The 14,034-nt window shown below is 36.0% G+C and overlaps 1 protein-coding gene and 1 pseudogene across 6 annotated transcripts in view; one reads left to right on the forward strand and one right to left on the reverse strand.

The window, feature by feature from the left end:
* Positions 1 to 14,034, forward strand: part of MLLT10 (MLLT10 histone lysine methyltransferase DOT1L cofactor) — a 212,956-nt gene that overhangs the window by 140,607 nt on the left and 58,315 nt on the right. The window lies entirely within an intron of this gene.
* Positions 4,973 to 5,434, reverse strand: LOC114032516 (annotated as a pseudogene).

The following is a 14,034-nucleotide window of genomic DNA, read 5'->3' on the forward strand; positions in this document are numbered from 1 at the left end:
CCCCCCCACACCCACACACACCACACACCTTGCCTTCCAGTATTTTACAGTGGTGGGGGATGGGAGATAAGGCACTTACATCAATAACTGTGATGCAAGCAAGTGTGATTTAGGTGAAATGGAATAGTCTAGGCCAGGGGATCTATGAAATTCTGTGGGGAAAAAAATCATTCCAATTTAATTGGGTTGGGTGTGTGTGTGTGTGTGAGATTCTATGTATTTTACTTTATGCATTTTAAAATGTTCTAAGAAAGAGTCCCTAGGCTTCCCCAGACTGCTAGAGAGTCAATGACACAAGAAAGGTTAAGAAGCTCTGGACTGGTCAAAATGCTATGAGAAACTTGGACAAATCCTTCAGTGGGCAAGGGAAAGGATTTAGGAGTGGGCAGGGGCAAATACAAATGGCCCTTCCTTTATACAGGAAAGGGACAGAGGGTTTATTAGAATCCTGTCATCTTTAGACTATGTATAAATGTTAAATGTTGACGCTGTAAATGTGAGAGCTTTGTCCAGTGCTTGAGTGGACAGTCTGTTGGTGGAACTCAAACCATATCCTTCTTGACATTCTCAGTATAAATGAAACAGGAAGACAGAATGAATTTGTTACTACTTGGAAATGCTCATAAAAGAGTTTTATTTTATGTGTGTTGACGTCAGGAAACATTTCATGGGACATTTGGTCATCATGTGTTACAGTTCTCATACATAATGAACATTTGGAAAAAGAAAACTTCAAAGATAATTGTAGCTTTTTTTCTTTTTAAATTATCAATATCCATTGCAGAGGGTAAGATGAAGAAGAGAAATTCTATGTAGGAATACAGGAGACTATCCAGATAATACTTGGTAATTTGGTGAACATGGACAGGACAGCAAAAATATGTTGAAAAGTACAGCTCAGGATTAAGAAACAAGGAAATAACAGATTTTTTTTTTCCACTGAATATGGTGACTTTACTGATGGTACAGAACACAGGACTCTGTGTTTCTCCTCCCTGCTCTTCTTGCCCCATTGGGGTACATTGAGGCAGGGACTGTGCTTGGAGCATGAGATGTTTAGAATAGAGAAGTAGGTCATGGGTAATGAATAGGTTATGGGTGTGGGCTTCCCAGTGGAGAAACTCCTATTTTGGCTAGGGATGAAGATCCATGACTTTCTATTTTTTTCCTTGGAGATCATATAGAAACTGAGGTCTCCTATATAGTTGCTATACCCAAACTCATTGTCACACCAGAAAATTTGCTTGATAAAATGATCATTAAAAGTGATACCAGTGCCAGTGTCATAGGTAGATGAGTGAGTATTGCTGTTAAATTCACAGGATACAACCTGGTCTTTGTACCCCAAAATGCCATTCAAGGATCCTTCTGACCCTTGCTTTATCATTTTCTTGATAGCATCATATTTGGCAGATTTCTCTAGGTGGGAGGTCAGATCCGCAACAAATACATTAGAAATAGGAACATAGAAAATGATGCCCTTAGTACAGTCTTACGTGTGTGTGTGTGTCTGTCTGTCTGTCTGTCTCTAAGATCAATTGTAGCCTTTTGGGGGGAGGGGAAGAGGGGAAAAAATAAAGTGAAAAGTGCATAGCAGAGAACAAAAGAAAACCTCCAAGGAAGCAAAGAAAGACTGGACAGCTTTGAAAACAATGTGTAGTATTTATTTTATAAGTTTTCTTGAAATGGAAATTTATTGCTTTATATTGAATCCTCTCATATGTCCTGTGTACATGGCAATGTTTTTTTTCTTAATTTTGTATTTAAATCTAAAATAAATTAAACAACTAAAAAGAAAAAAAAAGAAAGTAATACCCTGTGAGTTTCCCATTCAAAGGGATTACCTTTCCTAGAGATGGGATGATGTTTTGAGCCACATATCATCTATCATATCACAACTTGCCAAAGGGACAATCTACTGTTTTCTGAGTAGCATAATGTTATGGACTATAGTTATTCCTTTGCAACCTTCATCACCCTGTGCAGATGGCCAGATCCATTGACTCCAACCTTCATCATCTTGTCTTAGGGATATGGCTACTGTAGCATCGGATTCTGGCACTGAGCTTTGACCTAATACAGATTTTTCCAGTATATAAAAACCACATCTCTGTATCTTGAATAATTTCTTAAAGTCAAGAATGGACATGAGCCAAATGTTAGCATAGAAAAAAAAAACCCAAATCACATCACTGAAACTCAGAATTCACTATATCTTAAGACCGAAAATCATTGGTGACTAATATTGGGAGTCATTTCCAAGTAAATGGTTTATATTCAGTCAGACCATCTACTTGAGAACAAAGATCAAAACCAATACCGGGTTAGATGAATAAAGATGATATGTGGCATACAAGTAACGTAGCTATAAACTGACTATTTTAAGCAAACTGTTGATTTTGAAAAATGGAAAATTAATTTTTAAAAAATCAACACAGTTTATTCATTCTATTCATGTGTATAACATGTGTATAACAGTCTAAGAAAGTTTAACTGATTAGATATTCAGTACTGCTAGGAGGCCAAAATAGCCTGTAAAATGCCTCAGACCTGTGTTTCATATCTTTGCCCAGCAGAAAGATATGACAGCAAGAGCACCATTGGTTTGGCATGTAAATTCATTTACAAAATCTTAGCAGGTTAATGGAAGCTTTTGAACACTATTACTGCCTTATAAACCATGAAGAAACAGTAGGAGAAAATAACAAGTTATGGAAAGCTTAATCAGAAACACAATTAAGGCAGATTACCCTCAGAAGATTAGAAGTTAAACTTGAAGAACCAGAAATGTGAAAGATCTGTCAAGATTTTATAATGAACTGTCTTCACCAGTAGTGACATTTATGTATCTGGACTTGTAATATGAATCCCTGATATACAGTAGTATGGGAAAGTTAAACTGTTATCTTTAGAATCAAAAAGATCAGCCAGTCTAGCTGCCATATATGTAGAAGAGGTCTGTGCTGTAGATTACGCAATTTTCAGGGCATTGATTTTCGATATTACTTGAAAGGGGGAGAATATCATGCGCTTAGAATACCATCTATTCTGTTACTCCCCCCCCCCAAATGGGGTGTGGGGGAGGGTGGTGAGTGGTTAAAATAACAATAACTGCTAATCCGTATTCCTACTTTCCTATGTTTATAATATATTTATGGGTAATCTACACATATATTGAGATTAATTAAATTTAATGAAAGTGCGAGAAGAGAGGAAGCAGGTTTTTAAAAATGGTATTCCACAGTAGACCATTTCTTGATAGTAATTGCTCATTTCACTGAATATAAGAACCTGCTTTTTGTTCATTGATTTGACTTTTCAATTATAACTCACATCTTTATCAGTATTTTAATGATCATCTTGTGTTTATTGATCTGCTGCATATTAAGATAAAGCAAAACGGGGACACAAGTTTTTCTAACATTTAGGCTGCCTGCTTAATTGAAGATGTCCTATGCAGAATTAAAACAGAAAGAGGATGTCCTATTGATTGGAAACATTTTCTGAATGTATCTATTTATAGATGACTGTGTATTAATCGCACCAACCCCAGAATGTTATATAACTTCCTCAGGGAAATTCGTATCCAGGAGAAAGATTGAACTAACTCTTCTCACTGGATAAACTAAGTGGATTAAAAATTCTTACGCACCCTGCTAGACAGTCTGTCAAAATTTATATTGGGGATAGATATTGGACCTGTGACTTCATTGGTATAGACAATTCATGGATGAGGAAACTCATTCTACCAATGCAGGTCCGCACTTTTTCTGTAACTTACATATCGTAGAGAATTGCCTAGGTCACTGAGAGAGTAATTGACTTTATCTGGAATCACAGTTAATATGTGTCGGAACTAAGAATTAATCCCAGGTCCTCTAGACTCTAAGGCCTCCTTTCCCCTATGCCATGATGCCTCTCGTCAAAATTTATATTGTGTGTGTATGTATGTGAATGCATAAATACATACAACGCTACCTACATTTATGTTGTATTGAAGGGTTTGCAGAACACTTACTCCTTGTCCTCGCCTTGTAAGGTATAGTTATTGTCATCTCAGTTTTCCAGGTAAGAAATTGGAGGATCAAAGAAGTAATTAAATGAGTTACACTTCATCACAAGTTAGTATTTGAGATGAGATTTGACTATCTGAATCCAAGTGTATACCACCCTACACTCCCTTTCTCAGTATTGTGTGAGTGTGTTTGTATGTGCATATTTATTCAGATAAATAGTATTCTGGTCCTCGAAAAGAATGGAAAATGGGAATCAAGCTGGTTCATTTTGGAAGCTGCAATTATTCCACACCGCTTGATATCACAAAAATCCATCATGTAAATGTCGGTATACTCCCAGTAATCCTGTGTGGGTAGGCATCTTGGAATACCACATTCTTGGAGGAATCAGGTACCTAAGAAAGTAATGGAAAGATGATGAATAGTGAACCTATACTAGTTGCTGTTATTTGTCCAATGATGGCTTGGTTTTGAGAAGTAGTAGAGGATGCAAAGTCATTTATCATCAATGAGATAGGACAGATCAATAGCCAAGGTGGGGCATTTCTGTCCCTGAGATATTAAAGGAATTCTGTTAGTACTACCTGACTCTCCATTGCATGGAAACATATACACATAGGACCACAGTTTTTTGTGATCTCCAATTTTTATAACTTCATTTGATTTTTAAAAGCTGGTGGATTGTTTGGGATTTTCCTGTATCTTTTTGGTTCCCTTCATTTCTCCCTTTTATATTGTGACTCCCTGATTGATGGTAAAGAATCATGGACTTTAGAGATGGAAGGGACCTGGACAGACCATGAAGTCCAAACCCTTCATTTTCCAGATGAAGAATCTGAGACTCAGAGATTTTTTCCTTGCCTAAGGTCACATAATTAACAGGTTTTTGGCTGCGCTAAGACCACCAGGTGTAATGATTTTTCTTAGTTGACTTTTTTTTATTAACATATATACATTTACTTGTCTTCTGACTTGTTGAAACAGTAGGTTAGACAACACTTGCTGCAGTAATGTCTGTCAAAATGGATAGCCATAAAGACCCCAGCACCACATTCATCAGAAGGGCACTCTTGTCAAAGGTGGCTAATCTTGCCATTCTCATCAAAGTTATAGTACTTCAGAACAGCAAGCTTAACCTTCTTTCACTTATGCTTGTTCTTTTAGGGAGTGGTATAAGACTTATTTCTCTTCTTGGCACCACCACGAAGCCTCAGAACAAGATGAAGGGTAGAGTCCTGAATATTGTAGTCAGATAAAGTGCATCCATCTTCCAGTTGCTTGTCTGCAAAAATCAATCTTTGTTCAGGGGGAATACCTTCCTTTTCTTGTATCTTGGCCTTGACAGTTTCAATAGTATTAGATGGTTTGACCCCAAGAGTAATGGTCTTCCCCATCAAAGTCTTCATGAAAATCTGCATCTTGGCACTGGGTCCACCTGTTGATGGTAGATCCAAAAGAGCAGGTGTAATAACTTAATTATTAGTCCAAAACATTTCCCATTTCCTGCTATACCATGTGGTATGCCTGTGACCAGGCCTCATGGATTAGAGCGTATTCTGGATGGACTTTAAGGTATTGAGACCTTTTTAACCAAAATTCAGACTTCGACCTTATGATAAAACTTTACTAATTAACATAAGCAGTTGTTTCAGTTACTTTAGTACTTGTAAGCTTATTTAAAAAAACATGATGCATCTTCCTATGCCATGTTGTAGTGGAAAATGCATAGAAAATGAGTAATTTAGACCACCATGCCTTTCATGATGGCTGTAATTTCAGGACAATTCAATTTCCATTTTTAATATGCAGATGAAATGGGTTTTTAACAAGCTACCATATATAGTTGAATTAATATTGTGTTTCATTAGTATAATCGAGACATATTATTAATTTTTTTTCTTAAGTTGAGTTATTAAATATTCCTGTTACTTTTTTGGTTAACACTTAAGGTAACCTATTACAAAACACTGGAAAAACCAACCGTTGAAAATATTTTTAAATGTTGTTAAATTGAAAAAAAAAGTGTATATGTAATTTTTTTGTTGTTGCATAAGTTATACAATGTTTTATCAGTGAATGGGCCTGACAGCATACCTCTTTATTGCCCTTAATCTTTCTACTTGTTTGCTGGTTGCTGTGATAAAATTCAACTTTTTCTTCCCCAGTTACCATAATTTCCATAGTTAGCTGCATGTACACATGTAACTATAGTGGTGGTACAATCTCAGGTTTTTTCCTTGTCTTTGCTTACATGTTCCTTAAATACACAAATGGATCTGTGGTATCAACCTTTATTTTCCTGACTCCTTATTTTTCATAAAACTTGTGGTGAACACTATGAAAATAAAATTCTATAAAGATTTCCTTTAAAAGCAATTCTAGTTCATTGTTTCTTTCTCAGACTGTTTCAAGGAACCCTGAGGCATCTGAAGGTGGTTTTTTTTTTTAATTAAACCTTATGTTGTGTGTTAATTTAAAAATAATTTTAGAGAATTTTGCTACAAAGGTCCTGCTAAACTTTTTTTTTTTTTTAAACTGAAGGGTTCTACTAATATGGAAAAGTTTTATGACTAGTGGTCTAATCTTATTAATGCTTGGCCAAGAATTCAGTTCATAGACAAGTAATCACCTAACTTTGGCTGGAATACCTCTAGTGAGAAATCATATTGTTTCTTCAGGTAGCCATTATGCTTTTGGAGAACCTTTACCTCAAGTTTAAATTTGCCTCTGTGGCTTCTATTCATTTTGCCTAATTCTGCCCTCTGAAGCCAAGCAGATGCCATTGTGTTTTCTATGTAATAATCCTTCCACATATTTGAAGTCTCTCAGTCTTTTCTTATCCAGGGAAACCTTGCCAATTACTTAAACAGACTCCTCTTTTGTTAAAATATTTTAAGTCGTAATTTCACTGTTATAAAATTAGGAGTACAGCTTAATGGCTTTGATATATAGTATTTTACAAAATATTTTTGCCTAAATCCTACACAAAAAGTTTCATGCACAGCTCACATAAGTGCTTTACTATTCCTAGCTGAGAGATGAATACGCATAGTAATAATAGAAACCCACATTTACATAGTCCTTTCAGATTTGCTAAGCATTTTTAATATATTATCTCATTCAATTCTCACAACTATTGGAAGTAGGTACTACAAGTATTATCCCCATTTTTCAGCTCAGGAAATTTGGGTTCAGAGATATAAGTGACTTGCCCATTCTCATGCAGCTAACAAATCTCAGAGTCAAGATTCAAATCCAGTTTTTTTTTTTTTCTTGCTCCAAGGCTGGAATTCTTTCTAGTCAATCAACATATATTTAGTAAGGGACTACCATGTTCTGGGAATTTAAGTACCATGTTCTGGGAATAATGAAATAATTCCTTCTCACAAGAAGTATACATTCTGATGGGAAGAAAAATACATAGATAAATATGTACATGATAAATATAAAGTGAATAAATACAAACATGTACAAAGTAGTTAAATGAGAGGTAGTTGTGTTTGGGAGGAGGTCATTAACAGTACCTAGGATTATTTTTTAACTAGAAAATAAGTTGGACTTGTAGTAGAATGTAGCAATTCACCTTCATTTTTCAAGGTCTAATAAATTTGGGGCTGTATAAAATTCAAGAAAAGAGTTGCTGATGAAATTTTGCAGACTAATGTTTTATTGCATTGGTGTGAGCCACTCGTACATACCATGATTTCATTAGAGACCTTCGAAACAGTATTCCAGTTTATAATAGCACTGGTAACTACCTCTTTTGGGCAAATTAATTTTAAATAGTGAAGTTATTTGAAAATTGGAAAAGTAGGAAACCTCATTTTTCCTGTTCTTTGAATAAGTGGAAAGAAGTAAAGATTGAATGTATTGTGTAGAGGTCATTATTTTAAGATTTTCATATTGATTTTTCATTTTTCTAGCCACAGTATTTGAGAATTTGTTGAGGATTAGGATGGCTCTTGAGTGATGGTTTCCCATAGTTGTCATTTGTTCATTATGTATTTGAGTGTTTGCTGAGTGCATAGTGTCATGCTGTAAGTCAACTGAAATCTTGAGCCATAGTGCATAGTTTCTTCTCTCCAAGAGCTTATAGTTCAATTGGGGAGGATTGACCTATATATAAAGAAACAATAATGTACAAGCAATTGTTTGATTAAGTTCCATTATTAACTGGTACAGGAAAATAGGTCTTTATGAATTTATGTAAAGGTATTCTAAGCTACTTATTCTCCTTCCAGTTCTTTCTCCCAGAGCTTTTATTTCTTTTTTTTTAATCTCTCCATTTCTTCTAGATATTCATGTAGTCCTTGTAGAAAATCTTTTTTTTATCTCCCTTTGAGTCTCCTCTTACAGTTATTGCCAAATTAGGTCATCTATATTCTAGTGTAATTTGGGGGGCATTTCTGCATCTCCAGTAATTCTTGAGAGCAGTTGCTATTTTCTTTGATTAATTCATGCCTTAGTTCCTGAGCTTGGACTTTGTGCCAGGGCCAGGCTTCATCTATTCGCTGTTGAATTTTGGGGTAGAGGCATCAACCATGCTTCATCGTGCCCTGAAACGCCTGTGTTCCTGTGCTGACCTCCACCATGCAGAGTTAAACTACCTAGGAGCTTTGAGATTCAAAGTGTTGGTTCTTCAGGACCCTGCGTGATACTTGAAGACAGAGTGCTAGAGGTCTTGGATATAGGGGCCAGCCTGGAGTATCCTAGACTGAACACTGCTTCTGTAATCCCTCACTGGCTACTACTGCTCCTATTAGCTTTCAATGCCCCTGCAATGGATTTCCAATAACTCTGGGTTTTCTGTTGAAGCTCTGAACTCTTGCTGCCTCACCAAACAGTCTTGTGAGCTACATGTGTCTCTGGTTGCATTTGGAGGATACCTGGTTGTTTGCCTATGCTGGCACTGGTTTTACTTGCTGACTGTTCGATGGATAGAAGAAGTCAGTTACTATAGGTTCTCATTGTATTGCTTCATCGTCATTTGGCCTGATATGATTTTTAGGCTTTTGCTGGAGTAGATGTAGAGGAACTGATCTACCTGCCCCTGCAGGTCATTATCTTGGCTGGAATTCTCCTTTAGTCTACTTTTCTCATCTCATCTCCAACTGTTCTACATCTCCTCTTTTGCTGCCCTAAAGAAGTGTTTTGTTTCCATTTCTCATTCCAAGTTTTATTCATGTTGTTCTCATCCTGAAGGCGAGACTGGAGCTGGATCTTGTAAGATGGACTGTAGTTGAATAGGAGCAGAACGCCCTGGGTGTCCCTGAGTTAAGTTTTGACTCCACCTTTGTCAAATGGAGGGCAAAATTGGCCTAGCAAGGTAGTTAAATATAACTTTCTTCCACAGAAAGCATTGTGAGACATGGCAAAATTTTGTGATATATCTCTGTGAAAACATCTTAAATCATATACTGTTGAGATGTTTGATTTGCATTTCTTGTTTACACCTGTGTACCTAGCACTTCATTGTACTATGATCATTTAGATCCAAGCAGTGGATCTGTTGTATGACAAGTTACAGCATTCTGGTTATTCAGTAATAATCACCTTGGATGTAGCTGGAGAGAGATCTGCTTATGTTTTCCCCAATTTCATGTTTTAGCAGGTTGTTTTGAAAGACTCTGGTATATTTAGATGATCTTCTTTTGATTCTTTAAGAAACATGACAACTATTATAAAGCAAATAATTACCTTTTGTATGATCGTAAAATATGTTGAATTAAGTTTAGTAGCTAATGTGTTGCTAAGGAAAAAAAATTTTATCTATCATTAAGGAATCATGAGTCTATATAAACAGAACCAGTCTTACAATTTTGATGACTTGTAATTGATCAAGCAGTGATACAAAGTAGATGTATTGAGATATTTTCTACTTATTCATTCAATGCCTATGCATTTCTTTTGTGTGTCTGAATATGATCTTAACATGAAGTCCTTTTTTCTTGACTCAAAAGCTTTCTCACAGTTGATGAATACCATATACAATGGAAAGTTATATTAGAATCTTCTCCAATGGTTCATTTATCGCAAAGGTGGCCTTTTGTGAAGAATCCTGATTGAAAGACTGCATGTTCTATTGATTGGATAAAATCCAGGGCTGCAGTGAGTCAATTGTTCAGTACCTTTAGTACCCTCAGTACCTAACTTTGTAGATTGCCTGCAGGAGGCTGATAGGTCAATAGTTCCTCAGGTTGGTTTTATTATCTCTTTGTGACGGAAGATGATAATACTGTTGTTCCAGTTTTCTGATACTCTTTTCTCTTTAATTATTTTTGTGAATAGTTCTTCCATTTCTTTTGGGCTTCATTCATATCAGTGTAGAAGTAATGTTGTCTACATTAGCAATTTCCCCATTTACTGTTTGAATTATTTCTACCTTTCATTGAGATACAAGATTTTTTTTTCTACTTTATTATTTTAGCTTGTTATGACTTGTTATGTTCTGTGTATTATATAGATGTCAAAGTAATGTGTAATTGAAAAAAAAAAGATAGGTTCGTTTTAGAACAAGAGTACAACTGATAGGATGCATTTTCCACTCAAGAGAATATCACATTCTTCATCGACAGGGAAGTTCTTCAGCACTTGGGGTAACTTGCTCGTTGAAAATGTGAATTTTGATATCAGTATTAGCCACGTAAGATGAGCAAGTGGGTATAGATTTCGGCCTCCATTGATGGAGGAAATACCCACATAGATGAGATTGCAAATCTATTGGAGTTTAAATCATACTTGGTTTTATTCTGTTTTGTTCTTGCCAGTAGATGAAAGTAGAACATGAATTAGAATTCATTACTAATAAGAAGGTTGTTAGTGAAATTGCATTTTTATGTGACTATTGTTTTGATAATTTTAAGTTCTTTATATAGTACCAATTCATATCTGTAAGTCAGAAAGATAGCATTAAACTTGTTTCTGCTATCAGCTGCTTATCAGTGTATTTGAAAATAGAATCATACGTTGAAAACTAAAAGAGGCCTTAGAATTCAGTGCCTTTAAAGTAGCAGATGCTTAATAAATATTTCTTGATTAGTTTATCTAGTCCAAACCCCCTTCATTTTATTGACAAGAAAACTCAAGCCCAAAGAAATGAGTGAATGAATGTAAAAACATTTGTTAATGAAGATATGGGGACTTGAAGTTACATGTAGTAAGTGGCAGATCCAGCTCCTCTGTATCCATACTCAGAATTCCTTCCTTCTCACCATGCCACCCCTCAGAGAATGTTCCGGAGGAGGTTGGTTGGCAGTGAAAAGTTTTCAGGCATATCTGCAGATAAAAAGATCAATTCCAAGCATAGGGCAGCAGTATAAAAGGGTAGTTCTGCTAGATAGCATATATACCTGAGGTATAGATTTCCAATATTTGTATGATTTTACTAATCTGTTTGTTGAGCGTGTTTCTGTGCAAGATTTAATTCTAAAAATTTCCTACAAAGTCAGGGTCTGGTATGAATAGAGCATACACTTTGGCTTATTTTCTAATCACTGTTACAAATTTTCACAGATCTACATTAACCTGGCCCTTCCAGATATATGCACATATATTTATGCAGAAACTAATTGGAGACTAACAGCTAAATATATGGCCATGGAACTAACAGTTCCTACTTATTACAGTTGAATAGATGGCCAAAGCCAACTCAGCCATATACAGATAAAATGTGTCATCTGAGGGTTGTTAGTACAGTGTCAGTTGAGTTGACCTTCCAAAGACAGAGAGACCATACTCTTGAAAACAACAGATTCTACCTTGTAACCATTAAATTTCTATCCATCCTTTATATACCAGTTTAACTAGTTCTCTCTCCTTAGTCAGTAACTTTCTTTCCCTATTCAGACTTCACTGAGTTCTTATGCACTTAACGTTTTATTGTGTATTGTGGCGTGGTGGATAGAGAGATTCCTTCTCGCTAGAAACTTCTGATACATTCTGACTTGATGCCCATGATAGGTGTCCTAGGCAGGCAGTAAGTTACAGAGAGGTGCTGACCTGTATTGGTAAAGGAAGTTTCTCGCCAGGAGCTCCCCACATCAGAGAGATCACAGCTCCAGCTCCTATAGTTAGGGTTTAGGTATATTGTGCATCCTGCATGTGTTCTACCTACGATGTTTGTAACCATATTATTCAACTTGTAGGTGATCCAGGTGATCAAGGCAGTAATGCATCTTCACAGTACACATATGATCAAAATAAAATTTTTGTTTCCTTGTCTGCTCAGATCTGTCATTCTAGTATAGGCTTTCATCCTCTTTTACCTGCACTGCTGCAAAAGTTTCCCACCTTTTATCTCCCTTTCCAAATACTCTTCCTAAAGCATTACTGTTACCATATCACTCCCCTGTTCAAGAAGCTTCCTCTTGTATTTAGAATAAAATACAAACTTTTTAGATTGGTACTTAAACACTTCACAGAATTTCTGGCTAATAGGACTGCCCACACCAAGGCAGATTGCCCAGCTCCCACAGAAGAACACTGAAATTGATACCAAATTTAATAATGATCAACAAATTCCATGAGAACATATAGTAGCTAACTTTATCCATCCCAAAATGGCACAGAAATTCAGCCAGGAGACTAAAGACCTGGCTGGAAAAGGGAGTCACCAGGAGCAGAGTGCTTCAGGGGCAAACAAGCCTCCTACTACTTCTACTCAAAACCAGAATGTATCTTGAAATACAGTATTCCAGAAGGCAAAAGACGGGGGCTTACAACCAAGAGTAACTTACTCTGCCCAGCTAGGTATAATTCTATAGGGAAGAAAAATGTTTAATATAATAAGAAAGTTTAAAGCTTTCTTGAATAAAGGCTAGAGCTAAGTAGGAAATTTGAAATGCAACCACAAGGGTCCAGAGAAACATAGGTGAATTTTTGATAGAAATTTTAAGGGGCTATGTATGTTACAGTGGGAACATTGTAAGAAGAGAAGAAATACATATTCTTTGTAACCTTAATGACTTCAAAAGTATTGAGGGAGTTAAATAAGAAAAACAGAGGTCCTGATAGAGGATTTGTTCTGTTTTGAGCATTTGAGAGGGGGAAGAAAAAGAATTGTAAAAGGAAGACATTAATGTAAAAAGGAGGGAGAAAAAGGCATGGAACTGGCTATTTCTCATAATTGGAGTTCATGGGAAGAAGAACATGTAAATATAAAGGAATAGTTGGTTGGAAAGGGAAATGAGAATCAGGCAAACTTCACCATTATCTGAACTAGGAAAAGGGTTGAACACAAAAATATTTTGATGTAGAAATATATTAAAACTTTGCACAAGAAATTGAATGGAGATAGGGGAAAAATAATGAAGACAGGAGGGTAATAGACCCAAGCAGAATAGACTTTCTGATTGTCTAGGGGGAACTAAAAGAGAAAAAGAAAAGAGCTAGTATCTAACAGTTGCAACAACTGGGGAATGCCTGAACTTATTTTGGCATGAGTGTAGTAGGCTATTATTGTGATATAGAAGTCACCAAAGAGATGATTTCAGGGATACTGGGTAGTGCAAACTGATGCAGTCAGCAGAACCAGGAGAAAGGACAACAGTGTAAAGAAAAAAAAGAAAAGAAAATTCTTAGGAACTCTAATGAAACCAGTGAGCAAACATGTCTCCAGAGGACTTGTGATGCAACCCTAAATGCATCTCCTGACATGAATTTGTGGCTGAGGCCACTGTGGTTTGTTTTGTTTCATTTAGTATGCTTATTTGTTTATGGTTCTCTCCCACCCCCACTCCCCCATTTCAGTTTTTAATGGGAAGGGTTGAGATTTGGAGCAAACGGGGAGGCTAGCAGTTGTGATGGCATTGAAATAGTTTTTAAAAGACAAGAGAAATGAGGAAGTTCGGAAGGAAGCATAGATAAGGATAAGCCTGAAAGCATTGAATTTTTATATATTTTTTTTCATTAAAGCAAGAAACACTATATAAAATGGATTCATGGTTTCTTGGCCATTCCTCTTTTTGTGTTAATACTTATTTTTGGTATTAAAATTAAGAATTAAAAATAAATGATGAGA

The sequence above is a fragment of the Vombatus ursinus genome, unplaced genomic scaffold (assembly GCF_900497805.2).
Source record: "Vombatus ursinus unplaced genomic scaffold, bare-nosed wombat genome assembly UNPS02005459.1, whole genome shotgun sequence".
NCBI classification, from domain to species: domain Eukaryota; kingdom Metazoa; phylum Chordata; class Mammalia; order Diprotodontia; family Vombatidae; genus Vombatus; species Vombatus ursinus.